This window comes from Callorhinus ursinus, unplaced genomic scaffold, assembly GCF_003265705.2.
Source record: "Callorhinus ursinus isolate GAN/ISIS: 27379988/994484 unplaced genomic scaffold, GSC_fseal_2.0 scaffold14, whole genome shotgun sequence".
Lineage (NCBI taxonomy): Eukaryota > Metazoa > Chordata > Mammalia > Carnivora > Otariidae > Callorhinus > Callorhinus ursinus.
The window spans coordinates 17,570,608-17,587,798 of NW_027397076.1; the positions used below are offsets into that span (position 1 = coordinate 17,570,608).

General features: G+C 33.8%; 2 long non-coding RNA genes across 3 annotated transcripts in view; one reads left to right on the top strand and one right to left on the bottom strand.

Moving 5' to 3' along the window:
- The first annotated feature begins 6,694 nt into the window (after positions 1-6,694).
- LOC141374091 (uncharacterized) lies at positions 6,695-15,527 on the top strand. The gene is made up of 4 exons (XR_012380659.1): positions 6,695-6,957; positions 12,935-13,035; positions 14,639-14,657; positions 15,390-15,527. It is a non-coding gene; the product is annotated as an uncharacterized lncRNA (long non-coding RNA).
- LOC112831893 (uncharacterized) overlaps positions 8,856-17,191 on the bottom strand; it is a 90,658-nt gene continuing 82,322 nt past the window's right edge. For both annotated transcript variants that reach the window (XR_012380656.1, XR_012380657.1), the window contains one exon: positions 8,856-9,085. This is a non-coding gene — a long non-coding RNA (uncharacterized lncRNA). The remainder of the gene's footprint in view (positions 9,086-17,191) is intronic.

Below are 17,191 nucleotides of genomic sequence, written 5' to 3' on the forward strand. Positions count from 1 at the left end.
ATGCCATGTGGTTTCCCCTAGTTTTACCTTCTGAATGAATGCATAGATTGGTGAGACAAAATAGCGGGTGATTTTTTAGTGGACAGAATCCTGACAGCTTCAAACATTGAGAACATGAATGCAAAATGGGAAGTGAACAACAATAGTAAGAGATATTTACTCAATATCTAAAACAGTATTCTTGTTACAAACAACTCACGAGTATTATATCATGAGTGAGGAATAGAGCCATTAGCAACTAAACTGACCGGTATTTAAAGTTTACTAAAAGTTTTGTTTCTATTACCTCCTGTCCACCTGTCCTTAGTAAAATTGCAAAAGGTAGAACATTAGAAGCAGTGAAAAAAAGAAAAAAGGATTAAGGTTCATCAGTATGATTGTACTGAGAAGTGGGAGAAGAAAAAAGCAACAATCAAAATCATGACTACCTGGGAGACAGCTTGGAATCATTAGGTATAGGAGAAAACAACCTTTCACAGCTCAGTAACTCCTGAGGGCATTATCATCTGAATTCTAAGATGATAAGTTCAAATGACCCATTGTGCACTCTGTCTACATATTCAAGAAAGTGAGTATTGTAAACTTCTAATATCAACACAGGTGTAATCAATGTTCTGTGACATTAATTTAACATTATTTAGTATAGATCATAAAATGGAAGTTAGACTTTTTAAGAATGAAAAACAGATCGAGGAGTTTTACACTTCATGCCTTGATAATAATTTAACAGACATTTCTTTCTTTCTTTTTTTTTTTTAGATTTTTATTTGAGAGAGAGAGAGAGAGCGTGAGCAGGGGAGATGCAGGGGCAGAGAGAGAGTCCTGAGCAGACTCCCCACCGAGTGTGGAGCCCTTTGGGCTCAATTCCATAACCCTGAGATCATGGTTGAGCCAAAACCAAGAGTTGGTCGCTCAACCAACTGAGCCATGCAGGTGCCCATTAACACGCATTTCTAAAAGTACGACTCTCTCTAGGAGCACCTGGGTGGCTCAGAGGGTTAAACATCTGCCTTTAGCTCAGGTCATGATCTCTAGGTCCTGGGATCAAACCCCATGTCAGGCTCCCAGCTCAGTGGGGAGTCTGTTTCTCCCTCTCCCTTTGCCTCTCCCCTTTGCTTGTGCTCTCTCTGACTCTGTCTGTCTCTCAAATGAATTAAAAATACTTTTAAAAATTTAAAAAAATAAAAATATGACTCTCTGCCAAGACTAAGAATTCCCTCAGACAGCTGCTTTCATGTTAACCTAAGTTCATTATACTTTGATAAATTGGTGACGTAATTCCTGTTTGTAGAAGAGAAAACAATATCACTTAGACTGAGGACTAGAATATGCTCATTCAAACAATTGGACAATATTGGGTATCTTATAGATCTGTTTGATATCCTAAGTGGATAACCAAAGTTTTTGAGATGGGACCATTGCATATCATTAAACCAATTAAAACCCAGTATCAAATATTAACCTTCAGAAAGAGAACTTCATATAAGATAATTAGATAGGATTTTTGATTAGAAGGATATTAGTTTACATCAGAGTCCAGTGAACATCTACTGAATGTAAATGTGATTTAGAGATGTTTGGAATATAGACAAATGTCAAACCATTCTGTGTTTTATCTCACAATATGTTTTATCAGGGGATAGAACTTATTTTTTTTTAAGATTTTATTTATTTATTTGAGAGAGAGAGAGAGAGAGAAACAGTATGAGAGGGGAGAAGGTCAGAGGGAGAAGCAGGCTCCCCGCTGAGCCGGGAGCCTGATGTGGGACTCGATCCCAGGACTCCGGGATCATGACCTGAGCCGAAGGCAGTTGCTTAACCAACTGAGCCACCCAGGCGCCCAGGGGATAGAACTTATAATACTAGCATGTGAATTTAAAATTTTTTACGTTCAGAGTCTCCTTACCCATCAATAAACAAATGGATGAAAACTTTGAACACTAAAATTATTAGTACCTAACTTCTAATCATTTATTTTACAATGGATTATTACTCTGAAATGTCTGGTTTTGATTTTTAATACTTGATATGGCTAGTTATAATCACACACACAAACACACCCTCAGTCACTAGCACACTACATGTCTAACCTTGCCATTTTATTCTATTATTAAAACATATTATTTTGGAACAATTACTTGGATATTTGAATAAAGACAGAAAATGAGTATTTGATCCCATTGGACGCATTAGCACTGCGTATGGCTAAGAAACAATGTAATTATAATTACCCAAAAGATTCTTAGGCATAAAAAACAAATAGCATTACCATTTTTATAATTATCCTATTATTAAAAATATGTATGGCCATTTTTGCAAAAAGTATATCTGTGAGTACTTCCTCTTTGTTTCATGAATTGTCTCTTCTAAAAAAAAGAGGATTAAAAATTCAAGAATGTTTTAATCATCCATTATGCTAACCAAAATGTTAAAGATATTTCTATTTAGTGGTAAATTTTGCTTGAAGAATTGGCAAAGCTTCCATTTTCTAAAAATATTTTAGGGTTTTGCCAATATATGTAATGATATCTGGAGGCTATATAAACATAATAATAGTAACTCCATAATACACAAGGCAGTCTTTTCAACAATTATGTAGGAATAAACATATAAACCATGCTACCTTGTCCAAAGTTAGCATTTCCTAACAAAAGCTTTTTTGATTATAAGTAAGTCAGATTTGTACTCTACCTTAAACTTTACACAAAAACTGGCTCTATTATTAGTTACAGTTAATGAAAAGCCTACATAATTGCCACCTGCTTCCCATATTTCTCTAATTGGGTTGTCCCTTCTGTTTCTTCAATTAGGTAGTTCCTTGAATTTCCATCACTCAACGCATTTCTTTGGATTGAAGCATTGTTTGAAGTCTTCCGTTAAAACCAACAAAAGTCCAATCATATTCCAGGAAGTATCTTAGGAATGTACAAGCTAATGTAAAAAATATATATGAAAAGCAAGAGAGATAGAACAACTAATACAATTTTTAAAAAAAAAGATAAATGAAGTTGGAGGATTCATCTGATTTCGGGACTTACTATAAGGCTACAATAATCAAGACAGTGTGGTATTGGCATAAGAATAATCAAATAGATCAATGTAGCAGAAGATAGAGTACAGAATTTATATGATCATAATAGAAAGTTATTCACAATTTATATGGTCAATTTAACCTCTTGGAAATCTGCATGCAAATAAGTAAACCCTAATTTTTACTTCATAATACATAAAATGGAACTCAAGATATAGCATAGGCTTAAATCTAGGAGATAAAACTATAAAACTTCTAGAAGGAACAAGAAAAAAATATTTGTGAACATGGGCTAGGGAAAAATTTCTTAGAACACAAAAAGCAAAACCATAAGGGAAAAAATAGATAAATGTGATTTCATCAAAATTAAATCTTCTGATCTTGGAAAATACTAAGAGAATAAAAATCTGTCTCCTATATATGGTAAAAAAAAAATGAGAATCTGAAAAACATAGGGACTTCTAAATTTATTTTTTTCTTTATTATTGAGGTATTGTTGACATACAATGTTATATTAGGTTCAGGTGTACAACATAGTGATTCCACAGTTGTGTACATTGTCCAATAGTGAGTGTAGTTACCATCTGTCACCAAACAATGTTATTACAGTACTATTGACTATGTTCCCTATGCTGTGCTTTTTATCTCTGTAACTAATTTATTTTGTAACTGGACATTTGCACCTCTTAATCCCTTCACCTACCTCCCCAACCGCCTTCCCTCTGGCAACCACCAGTGTATTCTCTGAATCTGAGAGTTTGTTTGGTTTTTATTATTGTTTGTTTGTTCTGTTTTTTAGATTCCACATATAAGTAAAATCGTACGGTATTTGTCATTCTCTGACTTACTTCACTTAGAACGATACCCTCTAGGTCCATCCATATTGTCACAAATGGCAAGATTTAATTCTTTTTTATGGCTGAGTAATAAGCCACATCTCCTTTATTTATCCATCTATTGATGAACATATAGGTTGCTTCCATATCTTGGCTATTGTAAATAATGCTGCAATGAGCATAGGGTGTGCATATCTTTTCAAGTTAGTGTTTTCATTTTCTTTGGGTAAATATCCAATAGTGGAATTATTGGATCATAGGGTATTTCTATATTTTTTTAATTTTTTGAAAAACTTCATATTGTTTTCCACAGTGGTTGCACCAGTTGACATTTCCACCAACAGGGCATAAGGATTTCCTTTTCTCCAAGTCCTCACTACCACTTGTTATTTCTTGTCTTTTTTAATAGTAGTCATTTTAGGGGTGCCTGGGTAGTTCAATCGGTTAAGCATCTGCCTTTGGCTCAGGTCATGACCCTGGGGTCCTGGGATTGAGCCCCACAGCAGACTCCCTGCTCAGTGGGGAGTCTCTTTCTCCCTCTCCCTCTGCTCCTCCCCCTGCTTGTGCTCTCTCTCTAGCAAATGAATAAATAAAATCTTTAAAAATAGTAGCCATTCTGACTAGTGTGGTTTTGATTTTCATTTTCCTGATGATGAGTGATATTGAGCATCTTTTCATGTGTCTGTTGGACATTTGTATGTCTTCTTTGAAAAAAAATGTCTACTTAGGTCCTCTGCCTATTTTTTAATCATATTGTTTATTTTTTTGGTGTTTAGTTGTATAAGTTCTTTATATATTTTGGATAATAACCTTTTATCAGATATATCATTCGCAAATATCTGTTCCCATTCAGGATGTTGACTTTTTGTTTTGCTTATTGTTTCCTTTGCTGTGCAAAAGAAAATATAGGAAGTTTTAAAAATAACAGTAAGAATTCAAAAATATACAACTGAAAATGGGCAGAAATATATCAACAGGCAATTCTTCAGAGAAGATATATGGATTTCAAACATCAAGAAAAGATGCTTAATATCACTAGTCATTAGTAGAACAAAAATAGATAAAACCACAAATACTCTTACATGTACACTAGAAAGCCTGAAACAAATGAACAAGCAAGCAAACTATGTGACAATAACAACTGTTGGTAAGGACGTGGGGCAACTAGATGCTCATACATTACTAAAGGAAATCCAAAATGATAAAGCCAAAATGATACAACCAGTTTATATATAAACTACCAAAGAGCAGTTTGGCAATTTCTTGTGAAGTTACAAACATACTTAAACGCAGCCCAACTCAGGTATTTATCCAAGAGAAATATATTCATACAAGTATTTACACTAATGTTCACAGCAAGTTTGTTTTCCTAATAGTCAAATACAAGAAGGGACACCAAATTCCATTACCTGGTGAATGGCTAAATAAATAGTGGTACAACCATACAACGGAATACCATTCAGCAATGAGAAGGCATGAATACTGAGATATTCAACAAAATGGATGAATGCTAAAAACATTATGCTAAGTGAAAGAACTCAAACACAAAAGTTTATATATAACATGTTTCCATTACAAGATATTTGAGAAACAATGAAACTACAGGGATGGAAAACAGATTAATGATTGCCAGGGGCTGAAGTGGGAAAAGGGGATGACTTGGACAGGAACCCACAGAAACTTTTCAGGGTCATGGATATTTTATATTTTGATTTGGTGGCAGTTGAACAATTATATGCAACTGTCAAAATTCATCCAAATGTATACTTTAAAAGGATGACTTTTACCATATGTGTGATATACCTTAATAACCCTGATTAATAAAAAAATAAATAAAAATAAATAAATAAAATAAAAATCTTCCCATTTGATTCTATTTAACCCCCCAATACTGTATTACTCCCCAAACTACGCATTGGGGATTTATGAGATTGGTGTTTCTCAGAGCGGTAAAGGCAGACACCATCTTGAGTACAATGTAGAACACATTTGAAATGAAATGTTCAATGTAATAAAATAACTATCAATAGATCAAAAAACATAAATATATAATTCTCAAGACATGATAAGAGGTCAAGAAGCCACTAATCCTAAAATAAGGTGAGAAAATGTTCAATACCACATAGATAAGTCTAGGGTTCTGGGAAGATTATTGTGTGATAAAGTTGCAGGTCAGCTGGTCAAGATTAAACTGGCAGTTATAAAAAAAAATAAAATAGTAAGTAGACAGAATAGGCAATCATTGTTTTTTGTTTGTTGCTGTTTTTTGTTTTGTTGTTTTGTTTTGTTTTTTTACCTGCTAGCTATCAGTAAGCAGGTATGAAAGTTTAGGAGAGAGTGGATCACACAAAAAGTATGACGATGTGAAGGGTGGGTCAAGAAATATTTGGAGTGTGGGAACTCAGTTGCTTCAAAAGAAGTTCATGCTTCTGCTAGGAAAGGAGCACAAGTATATGAAGGCAAATGTGGGGAAAAAGCACTCACTGACTTCAGTTTACATTTTCTTGCTTTCTTATGTATTCATTATTAAAGACACATATTAACATAAAAAAACTAACTGTAAGAGCACCTATTAATTTAGATGTAGCGTGTTGTGTATTTGTTTTGATTTCAAATCTATTTGTTCATGGCTTAAGTGAAGTTGTTTTGATCTAAGGGTGGATTTGTTTACATTGGAGACCATCTCAGGATGATGTCATCAAAATTGTTGTGCTACAGAGTGCTTATCAACATGAACATATAAAGGAGTGACTATGACATAATGGGCATTTAAACTTTAAATACCATAAATTTGTGAGGACTTGACCAAGAGTGCTCAATCTGGACAAAGCTATGCTTTGCTAATCTAAATAGGTCCCTGAAGACCTTGGGACATTAGCTCTCATTGTGGCAAGGCTCCTTTTTGCCGGCAGTGATGAAAACCATGCAGCAGCTCCACGAAGGAGATTATCTTGCCTGCCATCTTTAGTACCTTTGTTCCACTAGCATCCTGCTCTAGCAACAAGGGATTTTCGATTCATGTTGGCAGCTGGATGGATGTCAGCTCTTGGTTAACTAAGCCAACTCTTCTGCAAACCAATTCATGGAAAGGTACACCTCAATTAAATTTTAAGTTTATTGTTTTCATCTCCCCTTTTCCTGGAATAATAGTGTAATCAATCTATCATTGGTTTGGAGTATGTTATATCTCTCTTGGTTTATTAAGAGACATTGTCTTGTATACTACTGGCTTGTGAAATATTATTTTTATGAATTATAATTCCAGCAGTCAACCTGTGTTAAATAGATTATTGGCAAAGACACTCAGTCCCTGAGCATAACTTGCTGCAGACAAAACATAGTATATCTGTCTGTATTTCTATAACTATGTATCTGTAGAGAAAGGTATATAATATCACAGTTTTAATATAAACTGCTACATTTCAGGAGTTACTATTATTCTATAATGTCAAAAGTTTGACTTTGTAAAAACAACAGCAAAGAAAAACCTAGGATAATTATTGCCAGGTTATAAAGGACTATCTCATGTTTATAATATATTATTATCTGTTCTCACACTTTTTCAAGTATTATATTAAAAATAAAGTTAAGATTCATGTATTTTATTTCAATAATTAGAAATATCTTGTGTGAGATAGAGACCCCAATTAAATAATTAGATAATAATGTAGTAAAATTTCATAGTCAGTATTAAATTCTGGATAACCTAGAATAAAGTTTGTTTTTCTCTCTCAACAAATCAGCCTTTTGGGTCATTTTACTAGTTTAGCTGACATATTTTCAATTGACTAAAATATTTTTCAATTGACTGTTCAGTTATTTTCAACAATTATTTTAGTAGCTCAGGACTTAAAAGAAGAACATTAGCTACTTGTTCCCATGAACACCTTTACCTGCAGTGTAGTTAATTTATAAATAAATAAATAATAAAAACTGGACAGTTTTTTTTTAACTAAAACATTATATCAGGGCTGGGTTTCCAACTCTTTATATTATGAGGTTGTATTTCTGTTCTAAAACTGCTAATAAAAAGTCAGGTTATAGGTAAAAGAAGTTCCATGAGCTCAGCTTTTTCAGTACTAAGATAAATCAATAAGCTCAAAATCAGGATCAGGTCTGTATGCCAAGGTCAGAAATACTAAAACAAAGCTGGAATAGGGGAGAAAATAGCAAAGCAGCAATAAGCTCCAAAGGTTTAATAAAAGGAGCAGGTAAAGTACAGCACAGGAATAAGACATGTTTAGTTTCAAACTGAACTTGGACTGCAATCTGACCCTGACTATAGTTAAATCCTGTATTTTCAACCTGACTGCCTCCTAACTGAACTTCAATATATTTCATCTTTTCTTCTCTTCTTGTCTCCTGCCTTCCTGTTCTCCTTCCTTCTTTCCTTCCTTCCTTTTGTTCTTTTCTTTCTCCCTTTCTTTCTAAGCCTTATTCAACAATTGTTCAATGAACACTAACTGTGTGCTATGAACTTTACTAGGCATGTGTATTTATTTTCAGTTATTTTAATATTAATGATGCATTATTTTTATTTAAAATTAAAGTGTTTCTTAGTGGGCCATCTGGGCGGCTCAGTCAGCTAAGCATCCAACTCTTGGTTTTGGCTCAGGTCATGATCTCCTGGGTCATGGGATTGAGCCCCATGTGGGGCTCCCCTCTCAGGGGGGAGTCTGCTTAAGTTTCTCTCCCTCTGCCCCTCCTCCCACACACACATGCATGCTCTCCCTCTCTCTTTTACTCTCTCTAAAATAAATAAACAAATCTTTAAAAAAAATAAAATGTTACTTAGTAACAAGGAACTTATTTCTTTTCTCTCTGTCTTTCTTTCTTTCCTTCTTTCTTTTTCTCTCCCTTTCTTTCTTTCTCACCTCTGCTATAAGAAACTCAAAAAAAATCCCAAAGAGGCAAATTCTGCATACCACATATTCTCCTGACACTAATGAGAGTCAAGGCTTTGAAGATCCAAGTTATTAAGGGCTTGATTCAGGTTTTGTAGTTAAGGAAGGTTAATTTTAAGGGCCTTTGAGAAAAAGAATACAAGGGGCACCTGGGTGGCTTAGTTGGTTATGCCTCTGACTTGATTTCAGCTTAAGTTGTGATCTCAGGGCTGTGAGATTGAGCCTCATGTTGGGCTCCTTGCTCAGCAGGGAGTCTGCTTCAGATTCTCTCTCTCTCCCTCTGCCCTTCCCTGCTCCATTTGCACTCTCTCTCTCTAAAAAAAAAAGAAAGAAAGAAAATTTTAAAAAAGAAAAAGAATGCAAAATTATGAACTCAATATGAAATATGAAAATGAACATTTATTTAGAATAAGGAAGGAAATCACAAAAAATTATAAATTTTAAAAAACAAAAAAGACCATAAAATCTATAAAAAATGCTTAATTTATTGCCTGTGATAATTTTTGTCCCTTTATCTTTTGGTTGTTTACTCTTTGATCATCTTTTTCACATAACAATGATTTTATGATATCATTATCCACAGAGATTCATTCCTATAGTAAGGTAGGTCAAAGTGAATTTTTTTTTTATCATTGATAATTTAGAAAAGTTTCATCTCAATTCTGTTGACTGACCTATGAAATCATGCTAGCAAGAATGTAACTATACATAGATATTATGCAAACCACATAAATACACTGTAATCCAACAAAGTTCACTCCCCTTAACCAGATCTCCAAAATACCCTCCTGTACCCCAGTGCCCTTCTACCCATGCTCCCACCCCTCTCCTATATCTCACACTAGAAGAGAATCTACCTAGAAGTCAGAAAGGAAAGAGATGGTCATCTAATTGTGAATACCATCCCATAATTCTCCTTGCTGGCCTTGGCTTGAACAATTTTTGTAACAAAATATCTATGAATGAAAAGAGAAAATGGAAAATTATATAAACAGAAAGGTAATGGTTAATATTATTATTGATATTATTGGCTAAAGGTATTTAGAAAATTAAATGAGGTAAGGGAAAGCACAGAGTGATCATTTATTTATTCAAAAAATATTGAATTAAACTGAGTACATACCATGAAAGATATGTGACAGTATTTCTACATGTGATTATATTCTCAAAATTAACATGCATTAAAATTGACCCTTTTTTTTTTGCATTTGACATGAAATTATATGAGTTTTAACACATGCATAGCTTCATGTAACTACTACCACAATCAGGGTACATGATTGTTCCATTACTCCATGCTCTACATTAGATCCCCAGAACTTATTCATCTGTAACTAGAAGTCTGTCCCTTTGACCAACATCTCCTCATGCCCGAGACCCCTACACCCTAGCCCCTGGCAAGCACCCATCTACTCTCTATGAGTTCAGCTTTTTTAGATTCCACATACATATAACTGAAATCACACAGAATTTTATTTATTTATTTATTTATTTATTTATTTCACTTAGCATCATGCCCTCAAGTTTCATCCCTTGTCCTTGCAAATGGTATATTTGGATGCCCTCCATCAGGTTTATTTCTAGGGTGTTGAGTTTTTGGTTTCAGTTTTTATAACTGGATATTGAATTTTGTTAAATGCTTTCCTTGTGTAAGTTGATAAGATCATATTTTTTTCCTTTGGTCTGTGAATAGGGTGGATTACACTGAATACTTTTTCACATACTGAACCAATCTTGCATTTCCAAGATGAATTGCTCTTAGTTGGTGCATTATTCCTTTTATATGTTCCTGGGTCTGATGTTAGTAATATGTTGAGAATTATTTGAAACTATGTTCACAAGGAATATTTGTCTATAGTTGTCTTTTTTCATGCTGTCTTTGTAGAGTTTTGATGTCAGGATAATTCTGACCTCATAAAATGAGTTGTATTCACTCTTATTCTAGTATTTGGAAGAGATTATATAGCATTGGTGTTATTTCTTACTTAAATGTTTTATAGAATTTTTTAATGAAACTATCTGGAGCTACAAACCATGTTTTTCAGAAAGTTTTGAATTACAAATTAAATTTATTTAATTATTTTATAACTATTCAACTTATCCCTTTCTTCATGTGTGAATTTTCATACTTTGAGACTTTTGAAGAATTGCCTTATTTCATATTAGTTGTTGCATTTATGTGTTTACGTTCTTCATATTTTTGTTTTTCTTTAATTATCTGTAAGATCTGTGGTGATATCCCTCTTTCATTTCTGCTATTGGTGGTTTGTGTCTTTTCCATTTTTTCTTTGTCAGCCTAGTTAAAAATTTATCAATTTTATTGATATTTGGAAACAAATATATAGAATATGTATTGCAAAGAGCATAAAATTTTCTATATAATTTTATGGTGAGTGCATATATTCATTATATATATTCATTATATATATTTATATTTGAATAAATAGATATATGTAGATATAATATAGTTTGATAGATGGATATGATTGGGGCAAAACATGAATAATTGGGGAATCTGATCCTTGTATAATTTTTTAAATTTTCCTTAAATTTGAAATCATTATGAAGATAAAAAGTCACAACATAAGTTAACAAATAAAAACACTAAATATGGAGAAGCAAGAGGAAGAGAATCAGATTACTATACAATCACCAGAGCAATTTAGATTTTTATGGAGGATTGGTAGAGGGTGGGATTTATTCAGCTGTGCTTTGTGAACCAATACATACAATGCTAGATGTTAATTAATATTAATTAAAGTCTACATAGAAAAAGAAAAAAATTAAAAAATTTAAATTGCAGAATATATTTTAAAAAGAAGGGGGAAAAGCAGACTGTGTGTTTTGCTTGTGTGAGACTGCAAGTCTCTTCTTGCTTTGTCGTGTTTGGCAGTTTGTCCATCTGCCATTGCTTAGGTCAGTCAGGGTCAGGGCCACCATATCTACTTTCAGAAACAAAGGTGGGATATCCGGCCATAGCCCTCATTCTAATTCCACCTTCCACTATTCTAAATTGCATTCTAGAAAGGTGGTATCGTTTTATAATACCTTCAGTAACGTACAGAGTTTGCCGGATTCCCATGTCCTTATTTGAAATAATATGAAAAACATTTGGACCTTTCTGTTTGTTTACTAGATCTGTAAGTGAGAATAGCCTACTGAATTCTATTCATGCAAACATAACTGACACTGGCCACTTTTAAGGCACTTGAATGAATCTCTCTTTGCCTTTTCTCTGTCTCTCTTTGTCTCTCTGTCTCTGACTCTCTCCCTCTCTCTCCCTCATCTTATCCACTTATCTGCTATGTGTTTAGTAGATACTGTAGCATACGTATGGATTATGCAAATATTCTGTTTTCTTAAGGAATGAATCAGTGACTTCTGTGATGCAACTATTACCTGTGTTGCTAAATTATTTCAGTCTAACTATATGTTTAATCCTAACTCGATGTATAAATAAAAAGTGTTGCATTTTAAATGTTCACCTGTACACTAAAAGAGAGATGGGATGTTGCCTGTTTTTAGCAAATGTATTACCAACACCAATAATTTCTACTAGCTTCAAATATACAAGTTTTTTTTTTAATAACTGACTTCAGGGACTATACTGTATCTGCCAAATTCCACTAAAATATGTAATTTTGTTCAGACTCATTCATATGCTTCCTACATAGAGCAACCCAATGTATTTAATGAAGAGCCTTCTCCTGAACTCTGAAATGACCTCAGGTGTTATTTTACATTGATTACCAGCCTATGTATACTGGTATGGATAAAAATTTAAATTCATAATGATTGATTTTAATTACTAAATATTGAAGTTCAGTTTAGACAACATGGAAAAATACATGGTCACACACCGAGAATACAATAGCCGGTTTAACATTAAAGGTAATAAAAAGTGACATGGGCACTGTCTTTATAGATATGGCTGGAAATTAACTTTTATGTGATCAAATCTGCTAAGATATAGAACGTAAGAGAAGAATCCTAAATAACTCATTAAAAAAATCTCATTTGAAGCTTTTTTTTTTCAAAATAAATGCATATGTGTCTTGTCAAAAAAGAGACTAATTAGTTTTGAGCTATTGCTTTAAAGATACCAGGCATTCTTTCAGGGGCAGGAGGAGAATGACGGTGAAATTTTATCTTATATCTCAAAGGCAGATAAATGTATTACGATGGTGAGGATTAATGGCTTCTCGTCATTGAAGTTTAGAAAATTTCCATTTCTATCTAGAAATGAATGAACTGGAATATTTTGGTAAGTGACACTGTATTCCTCATGTGAATGTTCTTTATTTACAAAATAAGTAATTCCTTCCAAAAATTCATTTTTATGTTTGGGAAGCATTCAAATGTGCCCTTTAAAAATACTACTTGCCTCAAGCCTATCAAGCTTAATGACAGTGACACTTTACATATGGAAGAATAAACAAAATATCTCAGCAGATTTTTCTTCCCATATAAGCTATATATGGGAAGCAGCTTTCCCAGTTGTTAAAAACTGTTTTTGTCTCCTAAAGTTTACTTGTCAGAAACAATAAAAAACAAAAGACTCTATACTTTAAATTATGCTAGCCTGAGGCAAAATATCTTTTAAAGCCTACTGCCTCCTTCTTTCCTATTTTTAAAGGTTACTGGCAATATGGAGATACATTAAAAAGCCACTTTCATAATATTGCAGAAATTGGGGTAGAAGATGAATAAGGCAGTATTGTGTATATTAAGTCAAATTTATAAATCAAGGGAGATGTTACTTATTTTTGCATAAATATTAGTAATAAAACATGTGTAAGTTGTAAATGAAATAATTTTATTTAGACCATCACCGGGGTATTTAATTTTAACTGTAAGTCTTTTCTCAATAGGAGTTTGAACAGAAATTCAATAAAAATAAATTATCAATCAGTAGTACAGTAACACTGAGAAAAAGATTCCATTGGAAGTATTATGGTGAGCTTTATTTATTAACAAATTCAACTTTCTTAAAGGCCGTTTGGGAGTAATTTACGGGAATAGTACCTAATGACTTATAAGAAATGGTCCATCCGTTCAAAGTATGGTACAATTTGTGGGAATGTCATATAGTAGTAACAATGAAAATTTAATACGTCTGAGAAAAAGGCCTGTATTTTGTGGCAATTTAAGTAGTTTACTGGATTTATGAGAATATTTTTAGAGGAATGCCATAATATTTTTACTTTTTATCATTGTTATTTTTTAATGTTCAATAATACAATGTTAATTTCTCTTACCATATTTAAAATAAACATTCTAAGTCTATTTAGCATGAAATATAAAATATTGTACATTTGAAAATATATTTTACATTTGATTAGTAACAGTAGTTGTCTTGTAAGTACATGGTTTTCTAATTTTTTGTCCAGACTTTATTAATGTTGTCTAGAACTTAAAATCTATGCACGTTAGGAATCATGATCATATTTGGCTTTATAAACTTATAATTTGACAATAAACTGATGTGACTCAGCAAACTGACAATTTATTTAATGTACCAGAGGAAAAATAATGGTACCCTGAGAACTAGTTTAATAGTGAAGGCCTCTGGGAAGGCTGAGAGCCATTTATCTCGTGGAAAAAATGCTGTGTGCTCACATAGGGTAGCAACAGAGAGAGGCAGAAGTGGAGGAAATGGAGAAACATATTGGATGTAAGAGCAATGTGAGAAAGGGAAGGATCTTTAGGATGATATTCTTTTCTCCAGCAAAACCTAAATGTGCTCAGACTATGATCTTCAGGTTTCTGTATAATCAAAGGAAGAAGTCAAAACACAGTTGAAAATGCATACTGACCACCCAGTACTTTGACAGCTCAGCCCTAATTATTTCATTCTTTGTTCCCAGGTGAGAGCCTGGAAATAAGGTAAGTTGAATGAAGTGAGCCCAGTGCCTATAAATGAAGCCACTGTAGGAGGTATGTTTTACCTAGGGGTACAGGTGCTCTTGGCATTGAGACAGTGCATGATATCAAGAGTAAAGCTAAGCAGATGATAAACACATAATAGTGATAAGCAAAAAACATAATCCCAGTGATATTGTAAGAAAAGAAAAAGTGCCTTACACAAATAAGGATCTGGAATGCAAAGCCAGAAGATTGACTAAATCAAACAGACAAATAGGAGGGTAGCTTCAGAGTATCCAAGAATTTCAACTTCTCTTAGAAAAACTGTGACCATGACACTTGGGCTTGTTTAAAGAGCCAGGAAAGATGTAAATTATACCAAAGTTCTTTAATTTTGTCAGGCCTGAGATCTTCATGTGTATAGGAATGTTTTGAAGTGGGAACTTTCTCCAGGCTTAGTTCTTTCCCAGCGTGGAAAGCATCAGAACTGACTAGAGTGTCAGTATGAAACCCAAAGCACCTCACGGATGTTCTCAATCCCTTACTCCATAGTCATAGAGATTGAGTGCTGGTTTTATGGATAGTGTCCATTGACATAGTATTTGTTCTGACTCTTTTCTGAAAGGACTGACTGAGACGTAAAAGTTTTGGGGAAAATAATAAAAAATAATCCCATTGACTGAAAATAAGGCATTCTGGATGAAGGGTTTCAGTGACTTGCTTTTTTTTTTTTTCCTTTTAATTAAAATTCAGCTTTGATCAAGTAGAAGGAAAAGTTGTATTGACTAAAGAAGACATAAAAGGAAGTGAACATGGATAAACATCACACTGGGTATAGTCTATAAAACTAAGCTGTAAGAGTTCTTGTGTTATTCATATATTCTAAGATTTAACTAAAACATTTCCTCTGGTCATTTATCTGTGGATGTTCAGTGGTATATTTAGATGTCAGAAGTTCCTAATGTTATCTTCCAAATCAAATGCAAACTGAGAACATTGGTTGTGTTTTAAGTGCCTGAGATGATAGAGAAGGAACATTTTTTATTAAATAGAAACATCTTTACAAGAACAAATGAAAGGTTGATAAGAGAGTAATTACACCACTTCGGTGAAGGCATTTGTTTACTTAATGTATGGTAGAAGATGGTTCTAATAAAATATATGCTTGGTTTATCTTGAGGTATTCAGGTTTACAAGTAAATGTTAGCAATATTTCAGTCTACTGGGATGCCTTTGCCCCAGGAGTATGTACCACAGGTGTTTGTATACTATTAGCTAATAAATATCATTAATATCTGGACCAGATAGTGTTCTAGGAACTGTGTGTATAGCAATGAACTAGTCGAAGTCCATTCTATTCAGAAAATTGAAATTCACAGGTTTGATAGAAGACCATCAACAGTCACTGTAGACTATGTTTAAATTTTGGAACACAGCTTTGTGCCCTGCCAGGGTGGTGTTATTTCCAGCCTGCCACTCAATAGGACAACTGTCTTTGCTTTCTCTCCACCATGGCTTTACTTCTGAATATCTCTGAATCTTGTTCAGATGTTGAGGAACAGAGGACTTGCCTTACTGTTGGTCTTTGGATTATCAAAGTCAATTGTAGGTGTGGTTATATGGTCACAAAGTTCTCAGACTGAAAAATTTGGTTGAATGGGTCTGCCTCTGTTTTGCCAAAATTAGATGTGGGGCAAGTTATCTACTCCTTGATTTGGATTTTAATATATATATTATAAATTATTGAATTTCTTGAAGAAAGCAGCCTAAATTCTTTGGCAGGAATTATAAGTCTGGCTCTGCATTAGCAGCTCCAGGATTATGGTGGTCCAGATGTATTATTTGGTGTCCCAAGGACCACCCAAAGTAATATCTGATGTCTCAAAGTTAGTTTTGATAGTCAATAGCACTCAGTACCACATGGGTTAATTTACTTAACTAGAACTAAATACCTACAAAAGCTGGCATAGTGATTTAGGAAGTGGACACCTGGGCCACAATGTGGTAAACAGACTTTCCTGCTGTTTGGGAAAATCATTTTGATGGTTTAAAACCAAGGATTAGGTAAAGCCATTACTGAGGCAGCAGTAAGTAGGGTTGTAGTGGATGGAAGGCTGGGAAATGATAAAAGGCTAGAAATTTCACTAACCTTTTCTGATACCATTATTGAGGAGCTCAGGATAGAGAGTTGGAGCATAAGAGGGGTTGACAACATTCATGGAGCTCCCAGAATCACTGATTATCCTTGAATGCTCCAGGGTTTTAAAACGGGACAACTGATATCATGTTGATACCTTGGTTAGGTAGGAATCTCTCCTATTGACTTTTAGGACACACTAGTACACGTTTCTGGGGCTGGGCAGCAGCAATGACACCTACCCAGATCAGGGGTTGATCAGAGATTAACCAAGTACATTTAAATGAAACTTCCATTCAGGAGATTATATATGAGTCCAATCATTACTCCTAAATCTGAGTTATCTGAACGATTTTCTACAAGGAGGCACCTATAATCTCTCAAAGGATGCCTTAGGAAATGTTTCTACAGTGTTAAT